The sequence below is a fragment of the Sorex araneus genome, chromosome 1 (genome assembly GCF_027595985.1).
Source record: "Sorex araneus isolate mSorAra2 chromosome 1, mSorAra2.pri, whole genome shotgun sequence".
Taxonomy (NCBI): Eukaryota; Metazoa; Chordata; class Mammalia; order Eulipotyphla; family Soricidae; genus Sorex; species Sorex araneus.
Window position 1 is genome coordinate 30,615,881 of NC_073302.1, and position 10,278 is coordinate 30,626,158.

Genomic DNA, 10,278 nt, shown 5'->3' on the forward strand with positions numbered 1-10,278 from the left:
TAGCTATACATCTGTTTTGTTTCTCACTACTGATATTTATGCATTGTCCTTTGTAGAAAATTAAGATTTTTACCTCTTTCTTATTCTTCTATGCATTTCCTCACTAGAAAGATCTAAAACATACTACCAGTAATTTAAAAATAGATTTAATTGCAACTGTAATCTGCTGCTACCCTAATTTGGATATATATTAAGTAAATTTTTACAATTGATGAGTATGTGAACCAAATCTTTTGTTACGAAGTCTAAATAGAGCTTTCCTAATTGATTGTATTTGCACTGGGACTCTTGAGACCTCTTGGTTCTCAGTGCCTATAATCATCAGATCTGGGAAAATTATTAATTTCTTCTCATTTTCCTTCTGGTTCCTCAGGGACTCTGATTATTCTTATAACACTTATATCACTTATATCACTTTTATCACTTATATCACTCCATCGTCCTGTGGTATGCTGTTCATTTCTTTTCAGACTATTTTCCACCTTCTTCTCTTTCCTGTTTCTGCCTTATCCTTTTGGAGCTCCTGGATATTTTGCTCAATTTTTGTTGTTCTGATACTCAATGCTTCTATTGAGGTTTGTATATCACCTACCATGTTCTTCTGATTGTAGCAGTTTTTATTTCAACTCATACTTTCTTGAGCTTTGCTGATTACCTCTTCCATCCAATACTAAAAATGACAAAAGCCAAACATAGAAAAAAAAAGTACTGAAATCAGCAAGATCAAAAAAGGAACTTATATACAAAGGAAAGCCTCTAAGACATACAGCAGATCCATGAGCTAGAACTCTGCAAACCAGAATAGTATGGAGGGTCATAGTATAGTTGTATGGAGGGATATAGTTGAGAAAACTCAATGAATTGAACACCTTACCAAGAATACTCTAGATTATCATTCAGATTTAAAGTAACAATACAGAACTTCATGGATATGCATCAAACAGCTTAGGGAATTCATAGCATTGAAACCAGTTTTTCAAGAAGCATTAAATAAGCTTCTCTAAAGGCAGGGAAATTTTCTAATGTGACACTGAGTATTACATTTGCTAATGTTGCATATGGTTGCCCTCTTCTAGATTAAGGAAGTATGTTTACTTCTAGCTAGCTAAGGGACTTTATACTTTTTTAGGAATGAATTCATCATCATCATTTTATTTATATTTGCTAAAAACATATAGCAATCAATTATCACAAATTGAATATCATTCATTTATTTTTTGATAATTTCATTTGCCATTCCTTTACAGGTTCTTTGGAGCAAGTAATATGACATAAATATATTATATTCCTTCACTAATCATCAGGGAGATGCAGATCAAAACAACTATGAGATACCATCTCATACCATAGAGAATGGCACACATCCAAAAGAACAAAAGCAACCGACATTGGAAAGGATGTGGGGAGAAAGGGACCCTTCTACACTGCTGGTGGGAATGCCAAATGGTTCAGCCCTTTTATAAAACAATATGGACGCTTCTCAAAAAATTAGAAATTGAGCTTCCATTTGATCCAGCAATATCACTTCTGGGAATATATCTCGGAGAAACAAAAAGGTATAGTTGAAATGACATCTGCACTTATATGTTCATCGCAGCACTGTTTACAATAGCCAGAATCTGGAAAAAACCCAAGTGCCCAAGAACAGATGACTGGTTAAAGAAACTTTGGTACATCTATACAATGGAATACTATGCAGCTGTTAGAAAAGATGAAGTCATAAACTTTGCATATAAGTGGATCAATATGGAAAGTATCATGCTAAGTGAAATGAGTCAGAAAGAGAGGGACAGACATAGAAAGATTGTACTCATCTGTGGAATATAAAATAATAGAGCAGGAGACTCACACCCAAGAATAGTAGTATATAATACAAGGAGATTGGCTCCACAGCTTGGAAGCTGGCCTCACATGCTGAAGGAAAGGCAGCCCAGATAGAGAAGGGAACACCAAGTAAAATGTGGTTGGGAACCCCTCACGAGAAGAGAGAAGCTTGTTGAAAGTAGACTAGAGACTGGACACAATGGCCACTCAATACCCCTATCGCAAACCATAACACCCAAAAGGAGAGAGAACAAAATGGAATACCCTGCCACAAAGGTGGGGTGGGGGGTCGGGATTGGAGGGTGGGAGGATACTAGGTTCATTGGTGGTAGAGAATGGACACTGGTGGAGGGATGGGTTCTCGAACATTGTATGAGGGAAACACAAGCACAAAGATGGGTAAATTTGTAACTGTACCCTCATGGTGACTCACTTATTAAAAAATAAATAAAGGAAAAAAAATAAAATGGTTCAGCCCACCCCAAAGGAGAGAGTGCAAAAGGGAATGCACCTGCCACAGAGGCTGGGAGGGGGGAAAGGAAGGGGCTGGAGGGATACTGGAGACATTGGTGGTGGAGAATGGACATTGGTGGAGGGATGGGTACTCGATCATTGTATGACTAAAACAGAAGCACGAAGGTTTATAAATCTGTAACTATATCTCATGGTGATTCATTAAAAATAAATAAATAAATACAAATTGTTCTATGAAAGAAATCAATATATATTATATGCCTGCCAAGAAGGTAGACTGTGAGGTAGGAAGGAACCTGGGACTACTGGTGGAGGGAGAGACAGTGGTAGTGGTGTTGGAACACTATATGCCTAAAACATCTCTATTATAAACAAGTTTTTAAATTATGATGTCTTAAATTTTAAAAAAGATTGAGAAATCACATTCATGTAACTTTTACTATAGCATATTACTATAGTTCAATTTATTGTTAACTATATCACTGTATCACTGTTATACTGTTGTTCATCATTTTGCTCGATTGGGCGCCAGTAAAGTCTCCATTCTTCCCTGTCGTGTTGTAGTGTAGCCTGATGGTGTATTGGGGGATCTATCAGGATCAGGAGAATGAGGACCACCATTGTTGCTGTTTTTGGCATATCGTGTACACCACGGGTAACTTGCCAGGCCCTGCCGTGTGGACGGGATACTCTCGGTAGCTTGCCAGGCTCTCTGAGAGGGATGGAAGCTTTTGGGGCAGCCTCAAAACAGCTTTACAGGTGTCCCCAGTTTACTGAATGTAAGCTTTTGGTCGACTGGCACGTGGTAATGATCTGCACACTGACAAAAACACACCTGTCTGCATCTCTGGGCAGCACCTGGGATATCTGAGGCCTCAGGTTCATCTCCCTGAGGTTGATGGAGTGTTCCCAGAGGCTTTTGAGCAACTGTCAAAGCAGGACCCTATTGTGGAGGGTCTGTGCTGGATCAAACACCTATGCTGAGTTCTAGGTCACCCAGTGGTTGGCTGACAACACCCCGCAGTGGATGAGCCACTGCACACACTGCCACCATGATCTATGTCCGATGGCGCTGTGACTAGGCCAAACCGGGGCAGGCAGCAAGGCTGCAGCCACCACCACAATTTCTCTGTGCCCTGCCGAAGCCATTCTGTCCGAGTCTTGCAAAACAGCTGGTGATGTCCATCAGGAATCATATGTAGAGTGCCAGCAGGGATCAGGTATAGAGTTCCATGCCTGACCTACTGAGCTCTGCGTTCTCTCAGGCGAGATGGTAAGCTGGGTTCAGGATAGCTCAAGGGGTTCGGGCGGCATCGGCGCCATCTTGCCTGCAATCAAATATGTTGTGTAATTATGGAAATTATGGTAAATTGGTAATTATGGAAAATGAGGAGGAACTGTCTTATAATGTATTTATTGTGCTGCCGTAAAAGCGACCACATGGTTTAGGAATATGTTCACTCATGTGTGAGGCTTGGCCTGAGCGTGTAGAAAGCAGCCTGGAGTGTGGCGGTGGTTGAGTTGTGGAGGTCGTCTGCAGGGTTTGCGTCCCTTGGGGCTGGGAGGGCTCTCATCCGCCTCTATCTGGGGCACCCCAAGTGAAAACAGCCTGGCGTAGAGTCTGGTGGCATGGTTATGGGGGCCTCATTTTATGCTCCCTTCTGGGAGAAGCAGCCATGAGTTCTAGACAGAGGAGATTATCTGGTGCTTGGCAGGAGGTGACTTATGGGCATGACCCCTGGGTCACCCAAGACTGGGGGAAGCAAGCAGAGAATCTTTGCTCCCAGGTCCTGTTGAGCCATTGTTAGCTACTGTTGTTAATATCTTACTGTGCTTAATTGTGAATTTAGCTTTATCATAGGAAGATAAAAAAGTCTAAATGGAACACACAGATACAAATAACTTCAAAAATATTTTTTTTCTTTTTTTTTCTGTTTTTTGGGTCACACCCAGTGATGCACAAGGGTTACTCTTGGCTCATTTACTCAGGAATTATTCTGGTGGTGCTCAAGGGACCATATGGGATGCTGGGAATTGAACCTGGGCGACCGCATGCAAGACAAACACCCTATCTGCTGTGTTACTGCTCCAGCCTCAATATTTCTTTCTTAAGAATAAACATTTTCTAATATTTCTATAGTGTATCATAATATTCAACCTCTGTATCTTTTATTTTTCTAAATAAACCAAAGAATTCATTCTTAGAATATGTTCTTTCATTATTTTCTAAGAAATTGTATTGTAGAGGATTCTACTCTTCTTAGAGGGCCCAGGGTGATTATACTATCTCTGCATAAAACTATGATTCCTTTTAATAAAAAAGTTTTGTTTATTAAGTATGAAACATATGCTAGAAGTGAAGAAATTAGTTCAGGCATGAAACCAGTTTGTTAACCTAAGCAAACTTGGTTTAACAACTTCATAAGAAGCAGAAGCCACAAATTAATTTTCCCCACTACATGCATTTAATGCTAAATGAGCCTTTATAACACAATCAAAAGTATCTTAAACTGTAAACACGGGCTATATTATTGACACTAGGAGTTCTTCCAAGAACAAAAAACTAAAATCCAGATGAATATAAACTAACTAAGCTTGTGAGTATGACCAATATGGGGCAGAGTGGGGTGGGGGAAGGATGAGGAAGGAAAGTGTAGTGTAAGTCCAGTGTTTTAACCCTCAGGGACACTGACTAAACTCAAATCCAAGCTAGGTAGACATAATTTCAAATATTCCATTTTACATGAGGCAGATCTATTGTGGCGCATTATGAAATTGAGAATAATAGAAGGAACATTGGTGAAGAGTCTGAGCAATAGTCAAAACCTGAGGCAGCGACTCAAAATCCCCAGCCTACCAGAGATCATTTAGCCTACAGTCAGCCAACTAGAGATACTGCATAACGTTAGGTATGGTGCATATCAGCACAATACTTCACAGTCACCTGGGGTTTTGAACACCTTCAGAAACTCATTCATTAGGAATAGATGGAAGTTTTAAACTGTTTCCAAATCCCCCTTGGTAAAACGCAAACCATGAATACGTTTTTTTCCTCGTTCCTATACTTGTTAGGATTTAGCCCGCAGGTGTGCATTGATCATCCCGGGAGTGGGTTTAATTAAGTCATCAATAATATTGAGATATATGACGGATATGGAGTAGAGAGTAGAGAGTGAGAGTTCAGCTCTCCTTTCAAAGGGCTCTGATGGAGAGAAGACCATTATCCCCCTCTGTTTATATACTAGGACATAGGGAAACTGGATTAAATAGGACAAAAAGTATTTAATGCCATGATTTTGTGTGTGTGTGTGTGTGTGTGTGTGTGTGTGTGTGTGTGTGTGTGTATTTGGGGGCCAGAACTAGCTGTGGCTAGAGCTTACTCCTGACTCTGTGCTCAAGAATCACTCTTTGTGGTGCTCTGAGGACCACAATTAGGGCCTTGATATTTAACTACAGTCCCAATTGGCTATATAGGCAAACACTTTACCCACTGTACTATTTCTCCATCCCCCCCATGATATTTCTACTAAGCTATTTTCAAAACTAGGTGAATCAATATTCTAAGCAATTTTCATAGTTTAAATATAAGAATATACAGAAGAGGATGTATCCTTTTTCTCTGACATAAAGTTCTCTGCTCTTCCTCATATTTCCCATATCACACAAAGTATTTGTAGAACAGTTTATTTGGAAATTACCCTTCATAACATGGACCAATCCATGAGAATGAGACAAATTAAAGTCATACATGTGTCATTACATATTGATACCCAGAGGAAAGATAATTTCTGGAGACTATGTCCACAAATAATGAGAATACATACATGCCATACTGTTGTTGTATGATTCCATGTATGTCATAAATGAGTTTTACAAGGTAATTTGTTTTTCTATCAGTAAGTGACGTCCTCCAAGATGAACGGACAGCAGCAGTTGTATTCTCTTAAATCATGATAGCTGCTGTGCTGTTGTGACTCTCCATAACTCTTACAATAGGTCTTAGTCCCGCACTAACACTTAGCAGACCATAGAAATATCTCTGCTGTGCTCTGTTTAATGTCCAAACATTAAAATTTTATGAATGACTACAAATAGATGACAAGTGCCAAGGCAGGCACCAGTTGCCATTGTTCAACTGTGTTTGCTCTGCAGCAGTTTTCTGAGCTTTGCAAACACATCTCCCATCTGGCAGCTGGCTATGTTTTCAATATTTTCTTCTGTATAAAGTCCTTAGGCAAAGCCATTTAATACAATTTGCTATTCAGGCTAAGTGAATAGTGTATGAAGATGTCCTCGTGATCAGTATTATTGATGGCATACAGAAAAATTATTTACAATGATGTGAATATTCTTCATTCATTTACTGATCAATAAAAAATGTGTATTTGGTCAACATTTTTTTTCCCTTCTCTTTGTTCATGGTGGAGACTCAACTTCTGCCCTTCCCAAATTTTACAGTTTAGGTTTCACTGTTAATCTGCTTTTAGAAGCTTAAGTATAATCTGAAGGTAGTTAATTCTTCTCAAGCACTGTTTAACCAATTCTGGAATTTATAATGCTTTTTGCAGACTCAGTGTACTGCATATTATGGATGAACTCTCAGTCCATAGAACTGTCAATGGTTCAATATTTTCCATCCCTGTTCCATACCTCACACTCTCATTTCATAAACAGGCTATATTGGCTTCTGTTTTAAATTACCCATAATCTTGAAAACTAGACCATTTTTAAAATAATGTCTACTTATCACAGATACTTTTCCAGAAGGAAAAGAAAACATTTCCTTCCTTCCTTCCTTCCTTCCTCTCTTCCTCCCTCCCTCCCTCCCTCCCTCCCTCCCTTCCTTCCTTCCTTCCTTCCTTCCTTCCTTCCTTCCTTCCTTCCTTCCTTCCTTCCTTCCTTCCTTCCTTCCTTCCTTCCTCCCTCCCTTCCTTCCCTCCTTTCTTCCTTCCTCTCCCTCTCTCCCTCTCTCCCTTCCTCCCTTTTCCCCTCCCTTCCATCCTTCCTTCTCTCTTTCCTGCCTTCCCTAACCGCCCTTCCTTCCTTCTGAAAATGCTTGCTTTAAAAAAGAATCAGTTCAGCTCACTAAAAAAAAAACATGGATTTAGATATAAAAATCTTGTTTTTTTAAAAAAATCGCTATTCTATTTCTAACTGAGTTAGTTCTAAGTAACTTCATATATAAAACCCTAAACTGAGTTTGCATGTCTGTAAAATGGGAACAATAGGTCTTCAGAGACTGTTTGGAGAAGTAGTGTATTTTATCCATAAATATATAATCAAAGAATAAGCAAATAATAGTCCTCCTATATTTGAGATGATGGTCCTCTTTAAACCTTGCGCTCAGATTCACAAAGGAAATGCTTTATTGAATGGATAAAATAATTAAATAAGATAATGCTTGGTCAGATCGGCTGAATTTAATCATGTGCTAGAAAAATTACAAGGATCTCTTTAAAATCTGGGTAAATCAATAATTCACATAATTTTATTAGGAAAACACAAAGTCAGTAGATTAAGAATTTAACTGACCGATCTTATAATCAAGTTGGATTTCATGGAAATAATGCAGTACTTCATATAGGGAATCAGGTTTATTACACAATTCTGACTTCTATCATAGCACTCAGGATTACAGCTGGTTCATAAAGACAATCTATATACATAAACTAAACAGAAGTTGAATCAATCTGGGCTTTTTAGGTTCACTGCTGCAAATGGAATTACAGAAAGTTATTTTTAAAACCGTTCATTTAACATTGTTACATTTTCCCATAATGAAAGTATTATAGTTTGACTCCATATTAAAAGGTACATTTCTATTGTGGGAAGCATTAAATGCATAAAAAAGACAGGATAATCTACTCTTAACCTTAAATGAATCCTGAGATTTTTCATTTAATATCTTGTGTACATGTTTGTAATTTGCAAATTAGTGTAGTTGATGGGAATGAAGACTTGCATCAAACTGATTTTATTTAAATCTTGTAAGATATTTTTCTATTATTTTAAAATAAAAGTGATTTTTTTTTTTTTTTAGCAATAGCACAGCTGGTAGGGCATTTGCCTTGCCCGCAGCCGACATGGCTTCGATTCCTCCGTCCCTCTCGGAGAGCACAGCAAACTACTGAGAGTAACTCCTTTACACGACAGAGCCTGGCAAGCTACCCATGGCATATTCGATATGCCAAAAAACAGTAACAAGAAGTTTCACAATAGAGACGTTACTGGTACCTGCTTGAGCAAATCGAACATTACGACAGTGCTACAGTGCTTTATCATATAGATTTGTCAGAACTTTTCTATATTTTCCTAAAAGGCTTAATTTCTTTATAAAAGTATCTAGTAACATAAACATTCACTATATCTGAAATACTATTGACTCCTTTACATATGTCATGACACATTTAATTCAATAATAAATTTATGAGGTCCATGTTTTTATTTTCATATTTTATAGACATGCAACTGAGTTGTGAAGAATTTAAGCAGAGATGGGTAAGAACACCTACCCCACCAAACACCTAGTTAATATGCTAATAATATACCTGCAGACAAGTCCTATGATGGTATGTTTGCTAGAAGTGTCTGAATTATGAAAATAAATTTAGGCAGCATACAACTAGTCTGTGTAAAATTGGGGTAAATACAGCTATCTTTATAGAAATGGATGCCTGTAATATGTCCCATATGCTATGCAAACATTTAAATATAAAGTTGAGATATATCTTGATTGAAAGAGAATTTTCTTTGTGTGTGATGTGTTTATATATTAGTATCAGAGCCAGAATGTGACAAGAAAGAAAGGGGGAGACTGCATTAGTAAGTTCTAACATTTTCCTGCTACCTCTGTGCATTCTGGTTACTCACATAATAAAAATCATTGTTTACATATCCACATAGATTTTTTTATTTATTTGGGTTTCATTTATTGATACATCCTTTGTATAATATCACATATTTTAACACTTTTTTATTTAGAGTATGTTGAAAAAATATTATCCATGAGCCTTATATTTGCCTATATTCTGTAGGTGACAAGTCCCTTAATACTTTTAATGCAAACTATTTTTCATATATAGTGTGTGTAGTAAACACTCTTGGGAGAAAGTGATAAAGTTTCCTCCAGAACAATGGGTAGGCACACTTACTTTCTAGTATAAAGTTATCAGTTTAGACTTCTGTCATTGTACTACAATCCATCACATATATATGTGTCACTTGCCCCCCCCCCCATTACTTCCATCTGTGAAAATTGGGGCTTAGGGAACTGACAGCAGAAAATTATTCTCTGTGGCTATAGGAGAGAAGCCTCACTAACCTCCGTAAAAATTTTGTGAGTTAAATTTTTGCCATGAAATTGGAATGAAAGCTTTGATCCTTTGCAGGATGAAATTTCTCTTCATAAAGGTGATAACAATTTATAATATAACCAAGTTTGAAAGAGCACCAATTTTCAGAATACTGGCTTTTAGAAAATCAACAAAGTAAGATTTCTGGTCTTCAATGACAGTTTAAGAAAGAACATCTATTTTTTGAATATAAATACATTTGAATAATTACTAAAGATGTGTCACCTGGTGCTGTAATTGTCTGTATTGTTTAGTTCAAAGTCTGACCATCTACTTTCAACAGGATGAGGAGGCTCTCTAATGTATTCCTTATTATTGCCAAAGTAAATAATTAACAAATACTAGAGATCTGAGTAAAGAAAAAGATTTGTCACTTTATAGAAGTCATAACCTTTACTCATTTTTATTCTCTAGATTAACTAGCCCTTTATTACTTAATTTTCTTGATGTTAACATTCCCTTAAAAAAGTAGTTATTTTAAAAGGGAATTTTTTTCATTAACAATCTGCTCTCCTTTCAGTAACCTTTCTTTCCTTTTGATTTCAGTTGAAGTAATCCTTTGTTTCAACTTTTACAAAAGAGAAATTTGATTATTTATAGGTCCTTTCACCCTGACTGGCAGTTTTGA